Here is a 16,477-nt window from a genome sequence, read left to right as displayed (position 1 = left end):
TCAGAGGTTGGCATGGCATGAGGGACAAGAATGAGGGAAGAAATAGTTGGAGAAGAGAGAAGCAGGAAGTCAGATCATACTGGACCTTGTGGACCAGGGAAAGAGCCTAACAAATCCTTGAAACGCTATGACGTGCTTTACCAAGGAATGCCAAATCCATTTGGAATACCACATGCATTAATTTCCTGATACACTAGAAAGTATCCTGAGTCCCTATGATATGAGAGTCACTGTACTAGATACTGAGCGTTTAGTGGTAAGCAAGGGAAGCATGGAGTTTAGTGTGGTGTTGAAGACAAAGACCTAATTCTTAGCATTGTTAAGGAATGACATTCTCTCATCTGCTGGCAAATATCTTTTGGTATCCCGCCCAAAGTTTACCCTTTTGCATATATTTCTGAAAACTGAGTTACTTGCAAAGAATAGTTGACTTCATATACCCTCTTGTGTATGGTTCCTTTTTCATAATGGAGGTCTAACTAGGTGGGGTTTATCTAAAAGTACCATTAGATTCTAAACCCCTAGGTTGTAAGTTCATTTACTGTGAAGGTTAATTTTGCTTCTTAATAATTACCAGATTTAGGGAATAGAAATGTAACATTAAATTTGAATTTCAAATAAAAATAGTGAAGACTTTTTAAGTAATGCATAGGACACACTTGTACAAAAAGTACTCATTGTCTAATGCAAGTCCTGTATTTTATCTGGCAACCTGTCCTAATTCTCCACACACTCCCCTGGAGGTTAGAGAGGCAATAGTAATAGCAGCATATGGGAAGGTTTGATTAGTCTGTGATGATTTCACTGATCACCAAGGGTCAAACCACTGGAATTTAACCCACTAAAAATGAAACCTGAGAACAGCACTACCAAGTTCTCATGACTTGACTGCTTAAATTCCATTCCTCCCACACCTCCTGGTACCTAGCCCAGTAGTTTCTGGGAACAATAAGCTACTTGTCAGGCATAGTCAATAGGTACAGCACAGAAAGTTGAGAGTCACTCAACCTATGCAAGTAAATGTAGAAGTTTAATTAGTGGAATATTAATTGAGTAAGCCATTGGACAGTACATGAGTCATTCGTTTAAAGCAATTTAAAAGGAAGTGTATCTTGTCACAACATCTAGTTATTGGTAGACTATTTGCCTCATGAAAGATGATAAAAATAGGAAAACATTCAAATAATAGAGCACTGGGAAATTCCACTTTCAGAGGTGAAGTCCTGAAAAGGCATTTCAAATAAATTTGAAGGTAGAAGGTGCTATCTTTGTTGTGTGCATATGGGAAGCTAAATCTATATGTTTTCATTTGTAACTGGGACTGCTTTGTTAGGGATGAAAAAACTTGTCTGAAGATATTAGAGAAAATAGTGTGACCTTTGAACTCTCTAATGTTAAGAAAGAATAATGTTCACTGACTTAACAAAAGCAGTTTTAGAAAAATAGGATTAAACTGTTGGGGATTTAAAGCCAGATAATTATTTTTATTTTCATGATAATAGCTCACATTCATCATGGAATTTCTGTGTACTGGTGTGTTAGTTTTTGAGTCCTTCAAAAATAATAGATCCTGATGAGACTAGATGTGCAAGTGATTTATTGGGACAGCACCTATAAAATATAAAGGGAAGGGAGCAAGAGTAGCTGGGAAGAACCTTCAGACTGTGTCCCAGTTCTGAAACTTCAGAAAGAAGTGGAAGAAGGATGGAAAATTGGGTAGGAAGATCCCAGACAGCAGAGAGCTTCTAAGAAAGTTTTGGATAGGCCAATGGAGAGTCTCTGAGCTGAAGTCACCTGTTAGAAGAGTTCTGTGTCCCACAGGAAAGGGCCTGCATTAGTGTCCTCCCCTTCAGTCATTGACTGTGAGCAGACTGAAGGAAGCATGGCTTCCTTCATGTGACAGAACCAGAGGAGTGGCCATTGGGCTGCAGGCAGTGGTGGTATTTGTGACAGGAGATCTGAGTGACTCGTTTTAGAAAAAGTTCTAAGAGTTTTATATTCACGATCTTATTTAATCTTAGTATAATCCTATGGAAATAAGTGCTGTTAATGTGCCCATTTTACACATGAGCACGCTGAGACATAAAGAATTTAAATTGCTTGTCCATAGTCAAGAAGGCAGAAAGGGTATTCAAACTCACTCCAGTTCCAGGGTCTGTTTGCTTAGCCATTACACTGCACTCTTATAGAAAGAATGGTGTCAAACTCTGGCTCTGTAATTTATTGGTTTTTATAAAATTGGACAAGTAATTTAAACTATTGAACTGACGTTCCTCATTCATTAGATGGAATGTCATCATTTTCCCAGGAAATGCATTTTCGTTGCTGTTTTGAGTTGAAGCAGCATCAGTTCTTTTTGCTTCCTCTTTTTCTGTCCTCTAGGATTGTCATCTCTTCCTCATCTCATCTTCCCAGGTATCTGCCTCAGCACTATTCAGGTACTCACAGGCTTAATTATATCCTCAGAGCTGACAGGTCAGTTTCTGTGTGGATTGTATATATGAAGGTTTACATACATGTTATGTGGAGAAAGTGTCCAGCACTTGAAACTGTCTACAGCAGACACTCAGTAGAGTGGGGCCCGCTTTCTCATCACCTCACTGCCTCATGGACCTGAGCAAAGCTAGAGGACATCTTTTCCTTGTTTAAATTTTTTTAGGGGCAAAATAACATTTTTATGGAAAAATTACATTCTTAATTTTATGAACATTCTTTACCCTTTTTGTACAACCTCAAATATTAGGTTCATTAGTGGATATTTTTAAGCAGTAAACTAAATTTTCATTTTTTTTTCTGCTGGAGGTGGAAAGTATAAGATGAGATTAGTTGTAAGGTATTAACACCAGATGCCAGATGTTTGTTGGATGGCATAAAACAATTATGGTTGCCAGTAAATTTGAAAGTGTTTCAATTGCAAAAGATGTAGGAATGTAGTTTTATTGAAAACATAAAATATTTATTTCCAGTCCCCATTTTTTTGTGCAGTACAGTAGAAATTTTCACCTCATTCCTTTTGTTTTAGATTTCTAAATTATTTAAAAGAATCGGTTAATTCTCCATTTCAAGTGAGCAAGACAAAGTTCATTAGATATCTGATTCCTTGCATGTTCCACATTCAGAGATCGTGTTAACTCCATAGAGAGGTTCATCTTCTTTTAAAATTGGAAATGCTGTGTAAACTGAAAGCTTTTCACTATAATGTCTTGTTTGAGCTTTGAACTGTTAGTAAGATTCTTAAGGAGAAAAAGGGTGAAGCTGAGGCACCTTGCTAGCCAAGCATAGTCAGTTCTAGAAACACAGATTAACATGTATGCCTTTCAGTTGGAGTGGATTTGCAGATCATTATGAAAAACATACAAGTAAACCTTAGCGCATGCCTGACCAGTAGTTATCACTAGTGGTCCTTGAAGGAGGCCAAGAAGTTAATGAGATAGAGCTATATGGACTGAAGCTTTTTGCTTTCAATTCTGTGCTATGAACTCACTGGATCTCTTACACTTAGAGAGATTCTGGAAGTTATAGCTTGGATTGATTCAATAAAAGGTGGGAGAGAAATGGAGTACCCAATACCCATTACCTAATAATGATGCCAAATTAAATACTTTGAGAATAGAGTCCATGACAGGAAATTGTTACAAGACATCTTGATGGTGAGAGAGAGGAAGTCCTCTGCTATAGTCCAATGGTTAACAACTTTTAACTTTTTCTTAGAGAAGAAAGAGAAAAGCAGGTGCCAGTAACAGCCAGTGAAGACTGGTTGTGTGGAGGTGCTGCCCATCCTCTCTAGGATGTATCACTTTTATCCATTCTTTCCACAGACCCTGCTAGATTCAGTTCTATCCAAGCAGAATTGATAGTGAGGTCATTGTGGAAGGCAGCTCAAAGTAGGAGATTCACACAGCATTTCTCCACATAAATTAACTGGGAAAGCATAACTTTGGAATACAGGATCCTAGCAAAGCTTGGAAGCCTGATCATATGCAACTGTGTAGAATATTTGAGTATTGGGCTCTGCTCTCTCTGTTTGTGGATTCTTTCTGAGCATCCATAGGTCAAGCAGGGAGGGTTGGCCCTAGTCAAATAATGATATATATGAAACACTTTGAGTACGTTATCTTATTTTGCCATAATAGTTCTAAGAGTTACGTAAAGAGTAAGGAAAATATGTTCAAGTGAATAGCAGGGTATCTATTGCTTCATCTTCTTTGGGAGAGCTGTGAGACTAAACTGAGATACTGGACAGTAAAGTGCTTTGAAAACATTCAAAATGCTAATCTCAGTTAGTTTGTAGTGTACTTTCTACACATCCTATCCCCCTAGCCCAGGAAAACTGAGAAGTTAAAGTCAGGGAATCATAATGGCAAATAATGACTTGTAATTGTGGTAATACATTTATGTCACTTAACATATAGTAGATGCATTATATTATACTGTATAAAAATAATAATAGTGGTGTATAATTATGGAGGTGGTGTGTTAGAAGTTAATTAGTTAGAACTAGATGACCTCCCAGTCCTTGTAACTGAGCATCAGAAAATGAAAACAGTAACATATCACAAAATGCTGAAAGTGAAACCAGTAAGAAATAATGTACAGAATTCCACATTCCCCTTGAGATACCTCATACCCTATGGGTAGTATGTAACCTCTAACATAGGTCCCAGGTGAGACTATGAAGAATTTATTTATTATTTACGTACTTTCTTAGTTACTTATTTATGGGGCGCAGATCCAACCCAGGACTCCCTGCATACTTGGCAAGCACTCTGTCACTGACCTATACCCTAGTCCTAGAATTAACTGTTTTTTTGTATTTTAAGGTATTGTCTTTATTTTTAGACATTCCAGTGTGCATGTAATCTCATGATAGTTTTAAATTTTTAACTCTTGAATTTATTTATTCTCAGTTCTTTTGTTTTTAGTTTTGGGGTGTTTTATTTACCTTTTTTTTGTAATTTTTAAATTGTGCTGGGAGTACATTGTGGCATTTACAAACATTCTTAAAATATATCACATATATCATAGTTGAATTCACCCCCTCCATCATTCTCCTTTATCCTCTCTCCTCCATTCCTGGAATAGTTTTCAGCAGGTCTCATTTTTCCATTTACATGCATGTGTACACAGCATTTGCATCATATTGTTTGTTCAGTTAGGATCTTGTGATTTTAGACCATGATCTTCCTGCCTTGACCTCCCACATATTTGGGACCTTTTATGTTTGTGTCACCACATTCAGCTTGTTTTTAAGATAGGGTCTCATTAGCTTTGACCCAGGCTGCCTTCAAACTGCAATCCTCCTATTTCTACCTTCCAAATATTTTAGAAGATACAAAGTTAAAATGAAAAGAAGTTCAGCATTTTCTGTGGATACCCCTAATGAGTGTTTTGAGGAGACCACTATTCTAGATTGTATACTCCTTGAGGGCAGAAACTAATGTATTTGTTACATGCCAAACAGTGTCTTGTACTCACTAAATCTTTTTGTAATGAATAGATGAGTAGACAAGTGAATAAATGAATCCCATCCTTGGGAATTTAAAGTCTTTTAAAGGGAAAACATGATATAATTAAAAGACCAGCAGAGTGGCTTAAGTGGTAGAGTGTCTGCCTAGCAAGCGCAAGGCCCTGAGTTCAAACCCCCAGTACTTCTAAAAGAAAAAAAAAAAAAAGATACAACTTTTTCCTCCTCCTTTCAATTCATCTTTTCTTAATCACATATACTTATTACTATATGTCCTAACACCTGTGCCAGGCAGTGGGGGAAATAAACATGACTGAGATGTAGACCTAATGCTCATCAGGTACATATTTGAGAAAAGGAGACAGATATTTAGGCAGATCTTTTCAGGAAATATGATTGTGTTCTTCTTAAGGTGTTTGGACAGTGTTTGGGGTACATGGGTGGAGTTGGGTACAAGTGGCAAATGTTATGCATTGTTGCCAAGGCAACAACAGTGGAGTACAGGTGCTGATGGAAGAGCTCATTATATAGTGATATACATTCTGAAGTGTATATATGCTGCTGGATGTTACTTAGGGCCTTCATATCCCTTAGAATTGTCCCTGCACCCCCATTCCACAACCCAAGGAAATCCGAAGTCCGCCCCAGGATTTCTGCATTTTGCTGGGAGTCCTTTCAGCTGTAGTTCCTTTCTGGCTCTCAGTTGCTGCACCTGCTGAGTTGCTCAGTTTATAGATCTCCCTAGCCATCTGATGCTCCTCTTCTGTGTCCTGTGCCCCAGATGTTGGCCAGAGCCTTTTCCCTATATTTCTGTACTATGCACCTATGGAAGTTATGTGTCTGGCTGGCTTTGGTGAAGGTATAGGGGAATGGAACTGGTGAGGGAATGCTTAGGTGATGCCTTCGAACACCCAACTTCACATTGGCTATAAACAACCCACTTATTTAAAGCACTTTAGCCCACTCTGCCTTGTTACCATCATTTTCTCTTTCCCTGTCATCTCTGAGCCTCTCTCAGTTCTTGTTTAGTTCCAAATGAAAAGGATTTCACTATCTCTCATTTCCTTGAGTTTTGCAAAATTTTTTTTCTTGGAAATCTCCCTTTTCAATAAGAATTGTACTATCAAGGTATTTTCCTAATCAGTGGATTCTGGCACCCCTGATAAAATAATAAACAAGCTTTGCATTTTCTGAATGTGCCAGAGGGAAGATACAAGGTCTTTGTAAAGCAAAAGGAGCTTGCTGAGGAGAGGCCTGGGGCAGAAAGGACCCAGCATGTAGGGTTGCATTCAGCTAAGGCATAGCATTTCTGAATAGTTTTGAACGCACCAGCCATATCATGTTTAATTCCTGGACAACCAATCACCCAGTGTTCCCTTGGAATGAAGCATGCTGACGGCCTGGCTGACAGCTAGAAAGCTTCCGTAAATGAGCGATGGGGATGAAATTAAAATGTGACTTCTTTGGCATCCACCTTTCGAACCCAGGCCTTCCCCACTTTACTCTAATTCAATTTAGTAGATGTTGGATGGAAACTAATACAGTTAAAAAGAACTTCATGTAATCTCACTAACATTCTTAGAACATGACGCTCAAGGTTTTCTGGTCAAGGATATTTGCATTTGCATTTATCGAATAGTTAGAGCCAGGATTCTATGCGTGTGAAAAGTCCTTGCTTTGAGAATGACATTTCCAAGCTGTCAAAATCTAATGTTCTCAAAGCTCGAACCAAATGGCCTTTTATTCTGTAAATATTGAAGAGAAGGCTTAGAATAGCACTGGAGAATTTGCTAGCCAAGGTATTAGCCTCCTGAGCTGGACTTGGAAAAGGCCAGTTGTAATAAAATTCAAGCCTCAGAGATGTGATGGGAAAGTATTCCAAGAGGTCACAGTCCCATGTTTTCCTGCTGGCCACCCTGTCACTTTGGCATTATTTACTGTGAGGTTTCTTTGGGGAATAAGCACATTACATGCATCTTTGTTACTGGACTGTTCTCATCTCCAATTTCTTGCTGTTTACAGGGAACTATAAAAATCTTCACACTAAATCTTCACATATTACATTCACTCATTCAGCCAATATTTATTTATTAAACATCTGCTGTAGGCCAGATAGTGTTCCAGGCATTGGTTGCAGGACTGAAGAGGCTCACAGGAGGAAAGTGGTGCTCCTGGAGTAACTTGCAGATTAGCGGAACCGAGCCCCTTCATGTTCTGTCCCTCGCCCTGTATTCTTTCTACTGCGTGATTACTCTGCTTTGCTCAGACTTATGGCTTCTCCAAAAAGAATAAACTAAAATTGGAAAGTTACTTGAAAGACTGTTGAAACCATTCTTTTCATTTGCCTGCAAGTCGCAAAGTTTACTTGAAAAGTCATTTGTTTAGAATTTTCAATCGGCTTATCCCGGTTTAACGATACATTAATTCATGTGCTTCTCAGAATGATTCTGCAAAGTGGACATTCGGCGGATTGTAAACTCCTTGGAGGCAAGGACTTTCTCACTCTCCATTTCCTCCTCAGCACAGTGCCTATTGACCACATAGTGTAGCTTCAAGGAAAAGCTGCTGTAAGTGCAGAACCGAACAAAACTCCTATGCCTTACTGTGTCCCTGTTACCTGGCGCAATGCGTGCACACCAAGAATTGTCCATAAAAGCTTGCCACTGGGGAGATTATGGACAGTGGCCGGGTATGGTGGTACATACTTATAATCTCAGCTACTTGGGAGGCTGAGGCAGGAGGACCTGGAGTTTGAGGCCAGCCTGGACTACCTTGTTAGATCCTGTTTCCAAAAAAAGAAAGAAAGATATGGATGATGTCTACATTTGGTGGGCTTTTGTTAAGAGCATGTGGTTCTCAGTCTGTCTCCTATGCAGAATCCTGAGTCTCGTACTTAGATGACTGGCCCAACAGCATGTGGCTTGGCTTACTATATTGTGGCAGGTGCCTCTGACCCCTGGAGACCTCCAGGCTGCTGATACAGCAGGGTAGGTCTGGAGCCAGGCTTCAAAAGTTTGCCGGCAGTCAAGGAGGAAAGGGTGACCTTTTCCGACCTGGTGGGGCCTCAGACTGCACATCTGCCAGTCTTCCTTTCTCATCGTGCCACCATCCTCATCGACCACAGCCACCTGCTTTCTCCGTGCAGCACTATGAGAGGAGATTTTGTACAAGGCATAGCTGGGTGCCATTAGTCAAAGTACGGGGGAAGGGCACAGCCAGCTGACAGGAAAGAAGTTTTGCATTCACAGGTTAGGCAGAGCAAAAGGAGACAGGTAGGAATGGCCTCTGGGTTAGAGTTTAAGCAAGATCTGTGTGAGAAGAAAGGCCATGGAGGGCATGGTGTCTCTCTCGTTCACTCTTTTTTCACAATCTTAAGAGGTATAGAACATGGGTAAGGTTTGGAGAAGTCAAGAGTCTGATAGGTTTTCTGATTGGAGTACAGTATTTTTGAAGGGAAGGGTGCAGTCTTCAAATTTAGCAAAGCTAATTGTATGGAAGAGGATAGGAAACCTAGGTCAGAGCCTTGACCACCTTTTACCTGGTTGCAAAACACCTTTAAACACACACCCTTACTACCTCTTATTAACTATAACTGACCTTGGGAAAAGTACTTAATCTTCCAAGCCTCAGTTTCCCCATGGCTCCTAATGGTTCTGGCTTAAGGATTTAGTAAGGATAGAATATAGGACTCATTGGAAAGCTCTTTATAAGAAATCATGCCACATCTAAAATGAGCTACTGTCAGAATTCCTACTCATCAGGAATTCCTTCAGTTCCATCCCTGCTCTCCTGAAAAAACACTTGGAAGCTAATGATATCCTCCATGATTTTTTCAACTCAACAATACTAATTTTGAGATTGCATACAGGTACAAAGTTGTTGCATGGGAAGTAAATGCTCCTTACCGGGAATGTGTTTTTACCACTTGCCACATAATTTAACCTCCGTGCTGCAGTCATAAAGATACTGAAAAAAATTTATTTTTGTGTTTCCCATGACACCGCTCTTACCCTCGGTTCTGAATTAATCAGGCATTTTAAGATTTTCAAAGATAAGCTGGGTGCTTGCTGGTGGTTCACACCTGTAATCCTAGCTACACAGGAGGTAGAGATGAGGAAGATCCCAGTTCGAAGCCAGCACTGGAAAATAGTTCTCAAGACCCTATCTTGAAAACAACACAAAAAAGGGCTGATGGAGTGGCTCAGGTGGTGGAGCCCCTGCCTAGCAGTGTGAGTTGCTAAGTTCAAACCCTACTACTACCACCAAAAAAAACAAAATTTTTTTTTCAAGATAATTTTGAAAAAGTAAGTATTTTAAATTACCTTAAGTAGCCCAAACAAATAAAACCCACAATCTCTAATAGGGATAGTCTAGTTGACCCAGAGTACATTTAAGGAATCTTTAGGGTCTGTTAATATATCAATGTTTGATTTTAGATTGACTCAAGTTGATTTGTTCTCAAACTCCCCTGAATAACCAGGCTTTTTTTTTTTTATTCATATGTGCATACAAGGCTTGGGTCATTTCTCCCCCCTGCCCCCACCCCCTCCCTTACCACCCCTTCCCCCCTCCCTCTCCCCCCCACCCCCTCAATACCCAGCAGAAACTATTTTGATCAGGCTTTTTTCTTATTTGCAATGAGTATATTCATTCCTCTGGCATTTGAGATCCACTTTTAATTGGCTTTTACTTAAGCTTGTCTTTTGGGGGACAATCAGCCCAGAGACAAAATAGGTTTAAACCATGTATATTTGTTACTTTGGCAAATAGACACATTTTGTTAGATGCTCAGAATCCTAAGTATGCAGTGTTTCCAGCAACTCTTATTTATATTTGGTGATATTAAAAGGAAATGTTACTATTCCCTTTCTTAAGGCACTGGTCTGAAAGGTCTGTTAAGCATAGAATTTGATCCCTGACAGATTATTTCTAAAATTTTTTAAAAGAAGGTTTAAGCATCTATGAATCCAACTCTTTTTAAAATTAATTTTTTGTGGTGGTATTGGGATTTGAACTCAGGGTCTTGCCCTTGCTAAACAAGCACTCTACCACTTGAACCACTTGCCCCTGCCCTTTTTGCTTTGCTATTGGTTATTTTTCAGATAGGGTCTTGTACTTTTTCCCTGGGTCATCCTCAGGTGGCACTCCTCCTACCTACAACCTTCCATGTAGCTGGGATTACAAGCATGCACTATGTCACCTAGCCCATTCTTGAGTCCAACTCAGAACCACCATTTCTACTCCTTCATCATAATCTCTGCCCACCTTGTACCTATGTCTTGAAGACATCATCACTAATTTAAAAAAAAGAAAAAAGTAGTAAATTTCATAGAAAGAAAACATCTAATACATATTAGGAGGGCTATGATATGTTGCCTTTTTATGAATGTTTGAACTGAATTCTTTCACCTCCCTTCTCAGAAAAGTCTTCGACTATACCCAGGTAGAGATGCAGCAGAATGGGAACACTCAGTCATTCCCAAGACTTACCTTTTTTTTTGCTCTGTGGTACCTTCTGAGGAAGCACTTACTTATAATCTGACATGCTTGACATAAGTTGGTGGGAAGAGCCTCCTTTGGTTAAATGGTTCATTTATTTCATTGGCCTGATGAAAGTTATATGAACCACAATGAATCACAACAATTACCAGTTTAATTCTTTTTTATCCTGTATTCATTTAAAAGGTTTGCTCTATAAATAGAGGGCTGTAGATAAAAGGTTTCTCTAAAAATCACTCTCTTTTCAAGATGTTTTCATTAGTTGGTATTCATCTAAGTGGGTTCTACTGTGCATACCATTAAATGTGTGTGTGAATGTTTTTATTGGTTTCTTCCCTGTCTTCCACTTTTATATTTCCTCTATAAGAGGCAATGCCATTAACCTTAGCAGTGCTGAGTGTGATTGTCTTTCGATCAGCCCCATCATTGCAAACCACTGATCCATAGCTTACATTACTTAAACCACTGGTTCCTAAACAGAAAAATAGCCCCATTACCTTCCTTGGAATGGTGATAGGCTATCTGAAAAATCCTTTCAAAGAGAAGAGTGAGCAAAAATATTCCTCTGGGAATAGTCCTTTCTTTGATATAAATGTTACAATAGTAGTTACCTGAGTTTCCTCTTTTAACTCTACATGAAACATTTATTGAGTGTCTGCTGTGTTCAGGGTGATGTTTAAAGACACGTGGGCAATACAAGGATATTTTGGATGTAGTCCTTAAGAACCATACTTTTTCTGCAGGTTCTAGCCAAGTATGTGCCTAGTAATAATGCAGGGTAAATATACTAAGTGCTCTTAAGAATGAATCAGACAAGGTACTCTGAGAATGTAGAGGAAGGAATACTTTAATTCAGACTTCTGGGACAGGAAGTGGAAAGTTAGATTTCGACCAACAGAGAAGGAGGTGGAAGAGGGTAGAGAGAACTATGTTCCAAATTGGTAAAACAGAACTACTGAAATCAAGTGTAGTTTGAAAAGTTTTGGGTGAGGTTGGAAAACAGCCAGGTAGTGTGGTATGCCCTATGCAAGGTAAAGCGAGAAGATGCTGGGAAGGCATACCGTCTACAAGTCTGGCGTTCATATTCTGGCCTTCTCTCTTGGATACTCCTTGCTGTGTAGCCAGAGACTCTCAGTTTACTCATGACGATGAACTCACTGGCATCTGAGCTTTCATCATATCATTCAATCAGAATGTGGGCAGAAAAGACATTGAATTAGGAACCCGAAAAACTGGCTTTCGTGTTTGGCTCAGTCATTAGTTAGCAGTGGTATTCCTCTCTGAACACTGGTTTACTTTTCTGTAAGTTGGAGACAATAACAGTCCCTACCTCGTGCCTGTGAAGAATTTTAAATGAGATAGTTTGGAAAAGGCTTTTAGCACAGTTCTCGACATATAGTTCAAAATATTTTGATGCAGCAATGCCATCTTAAATAAATTACACTTTATTTTAGCTATTCACAACTTGCAGCACACTGGAGAGAAAAATCTTTGTTCAAAGTGGCTGTACTGATTTGAAAATTAGATCCTGTTGGCGTCCTTCCTAATAAAGATCACTGTGAAAGTGTACTCGCTTGTGCTTGGAGAACAGGTATTTTGAAGTTGTTGAGATCTGGACTCAGTGCACCTGTAGTCATGAATATCTGAAAGAAGAGGATGATGGAGCTCCTTGCATTGCTTGATGCTTGCTCATGCGTGTCCGGGTGGGTTTGTGGAAGCTAAAAGGAGATGGTTGTCTCTAGTTTCATGCCAAGGTCTCAAGTTTCCCTTTCCTCGCAGATCCCATCCTGTATCTGAAGGCTCTAAAGATTCCCCCAATCACAGTCAGCACCTACTGCCATTATAGCAATTTTGTATCTTGATTTTTTTCATTGATTAGTATTTTAGCCTCCTTTCTGATTTTTTGAACTTTCCTCTGAGCTTTGAAAATACTCCAGTATTTGAAATGGTGAGTCTGGGTCTATCTTTGGCTATGGAAAAGTCAACTAATGTTCCCTAAATTAGGCTACTATCTCTTTAATTTTTCTTTTTAATTAAATCTCAATGTCTGTAGAAGAAAATTTTTTCTTAAAGCCCAACCTTTAAGAAAAGCACTTTTTGTTAAAGGGAAATCTTAATGGAGAGAACTGTAGATAACAAATTTAAGGAAAATGTCTGGCAACACACTTCTGCAAGTTTGAAGCACTTGGTGAAATCTCAAACGGTCCAAATGGAAAATTACTCAGTCTGTTTCCTCAAGATAGACTTGTTTGTACAGTGACTTGAAGTTTAAATGGCAGAACAGTAGGTACACACGCTGTACTTATAAGCTGTGTTTGTATTACAATGCTGTGTTTTTAACCTCCTCTTAGTTTGGAACACAAGCTGGTTAATGTCTTCATTCTGTGCTTCCTGGATTATTAGTGAATAGCTCAGTTGTAGTTAATAACCAGAAAGATAGGAGAACAGGCTGTTGCTTTCACTAAGAGTATTTCTCAACTCTTAGGCTTTAATTTCTGTTTCTTATGAAGAGTATTTTTAAATTAGATATTGAGCCCCATGCTCATGAGATCAAAGCATTTGAAAACATCTGAGGGTTCTCTAGAATATTCTCACTTTGTAAAGTCACAATAAGCATCTCTGGAACTTACAAAGAACCTTAGTTCCAGTAGAAATAGACCAGTCCTCCTTAAAAAGCAAATGAACTAGGAATACATTTAACATTGGAGTGAAGGCTGGGGATGCATCTCAGTGGGAGAGCACTTGCCTCATGTGCTCAAGGCCCTGGACTCCATCCTAGTACCACACACACACACACACACATGCACACACACGTACACACACACACAAGCACACACGCACATGAACACACACGTGCACACACATGTACGCACACACACATGCATGCACACACACACGCACACACACCCCTACTCCCACAGTTATTACCATGCTTACTAGTCAAATGCAGTTCATCTTGAAGATCACATTTTATATATTATGGGCAATAGTAATAATGGTAACATTTGTTACCATCTCATGCTACCTTGGAGATCTTCTAAGTTTACTTACATGATAGTCAAACAGATCTCTGTCTACTTCATTGAAGTGTGAGTATCAGGCATATTTAATTTTTAGTCATTGACATCCATCTGAAAGGTTTTGAGGAAAGGCCAGTTGAAAGTTAGATTTTAAGAACTGTAAATGCTCATTGCATCAAGTAAAATAAAATAACTGAAAGTGCCATTAAACATGGCTATTTCTGTATGTTTGTAGACAGCCCATAGCAATTTGATGAACTCATTAAAATAATTCTCTATACAATTTTATTTCTTTTTTCATGAAAATATACTACTAAAATTATACTTTTTCTAGTTACTCTCTTTATATACAGATATAGCGATACAGTTATTAAAATATCTCTGTATATACATAATATACATGTATATAACTATATTTATACAAACCTCCATTTTTACAAAGATTGGTAGCTTATAAGAATATGTAAGTAAAATGGAAAAAATAAACAAAAAATGAGTATTGGGAAATATATAAAAAGTAGGAAGGTAAAATCAGAGAAAAAAGTTGAACAAAGGACCATATGGTTCTTTATGTTTAATAACATTAAGATATAAGTTTGGTTCTGAATTTCCTGGCAGCTAACGGAAAAAGAAAAACATGTATGATTAATTACGTGATTCTCATTACACATGAGAAAATAAATATTAGTACCTCAAGGGAAGAAAACTTTCTCTGGCACTTAGTTCTAATATAAATTTCTCATGTAGAACTCCAATAGGAAGACACTAAGGGGTGTTAGTAGCAGTCAGGGTTACTAAAGTAGAGGCAATAGAAGACTTGGTGAGGGAGTTTCTTCAGGCTTACTGACTAGACACCGAGGATCCAATATAAATATGTAACTCCAGGAAAATAATCTGAGTGGTCCAGGAGGGTACCTTGTTCTACTCCATCAGGAAATGTATGAAAGCTACGGAAATATATGTCACAAAATTTACAAAATGTAGAGAAGTAATTCATAGTCCTCAAAGGATTCTAAGTATTTCTTAGAGCCAGACTTTAAGGCTGAGCCATCAATAGTTGACACGGATGGTTTTTATGAACTGGTATTTGCTTCAGTATGGAATCCATGTATTTTCCTGAGTAAATAAGCAGTTGGCCTCACCAGTTGGAAGTTGGGGCTCTTTAAGGAGACTCTTACCAGGGTGCAGGAGGCCCTTGGGCTTACTTTTAAAGATACTTAAAAAAAAATTTCCCTTTCCAGTCTTCCCAGTTGTTTGAAGATTCCTTAACACAGGATGATGCCCTATTGTTGTTTAAAGAAAAATGAGGTTTAGAATGCAGAGCTGGTTGAGGGAGATGGAGAATACACTGATTTAATTCACCTCCCAATGGAAGTGAATGGCACCAGAGTCTTGTCTGAAGCAGTTTCTTCCAATGGAAAGAGCTTGGATTCTTCAAGAGGAATGAAAGGCTAAGCATTATCGGAGCCAGGTCACCTATGAAAGCAAACAACAATGCTGTTTCCTAAAGGTGCTTGTTGGTGCCACTTAGCCACTGGTGACCTGGTGACCTTTTCTTTGAGTCTCATTCTTAATGCTCCTTGGACACACTACTGTTGCTTAGGACATGTAGGAGAAGAAGCTAGGTGTGAAGGGATATGTTTTGACAGCTGCTCTCTCCCCCATGCAATGGATGGAGTTTCTTTTCTGGCCTTCTTCATTTGTAGCAGAGAGGCGTAGGCTGGTACCTACTTCCTCACCTAGCCTAGATACTCTGGAAAGGTACTATAGAAAATACTTTGCCAGTGTAATAATGTTAACAAATTGTTAAGCAGTTTCTTATGATGTTACACCGTTAAGAATAACAGTATGAGAAAAGCTTTGTTCTCCAAAAACTGAATTCATAGCTACAGTTATTATTTTAGTGTACAACCTCAGATTTATTTCATCAGAGAGCAACTGGGAGGTCCCAGGACAGTGACTAAGTGGGAATTTGCAGCAATGACGAGTGAAAGCTTAGTTTCTAAGAATCTCATTTTTATGGAAATCCCCCTTAGACTCTGATAGAAAAGAAAACATGTGGTGTGTGTTGAGTAAATCATTCCTCAACAGGATGTTTTATTTTTTTGTGTTTAGTCTTCGCCCATAGTAACAGTTATAATGAGTGCATCAAAAATAAAGCATGCAGACCTTGTGACCTGTCTTGTAATCAGCACAAATTAGTTTTGGGACAGGAAAATCCAGCTGCATATTAGTTTTATTAGCTGTTCCCAAACATTTTATTGCAATATTTTTGGAAAAACATCTACAAAACCTTAAGTTTTTAATTCACTATGTATTTTATTTTTAAAGGATAATTAAATAGTATGTTTATAATTTCTTTGTTCTTAATTCATCAAAATGGTGCCTTTTGGGGAAGTGATGTCCATGTAGAAAGACTATTTCTTATTTCAGCAACCTGTTCTTAAAAGGGGGATGTATCTTTTGTACCCCCACTCCTGAGGTTCTCCAAACT

The 16,477-nt window shown here is 38.7% G+C and overlaps 1 protein-coding gene across 11 annotated transcripts in view; it reads left to right on the top strand.

Moving 5' to 3' along the window:
* The window catches only part of Nfia (nuclear factor I A), a 362,119-nt gene that overhangs the window by 194,557 nt on the left and 151,085 nt on the right, over positions 1-16,477 (top strand). The window lies entirely within an intron of this gene.

The sequence above is a fragment of the Castor canadensis genome, chromosome 7 (genome assembly GCF_047511655.1).
Source record: "Castor canadensis chromosome 7, mCasCan1.hap1v2, whole genome shotgun sequence".
NCBI classification, from domain to species: domain Eukaryota; kingdom Metazoa; phylum Chordata; class Mammalia; order Rodentia; family Castoridae; genus Castor; species Castor canadensis.
The sequence above is the reverse complement of the archived record's forward strand: the minus strand, read 5'-3'. Positions and strand labels throughout refer to the sequence as shown.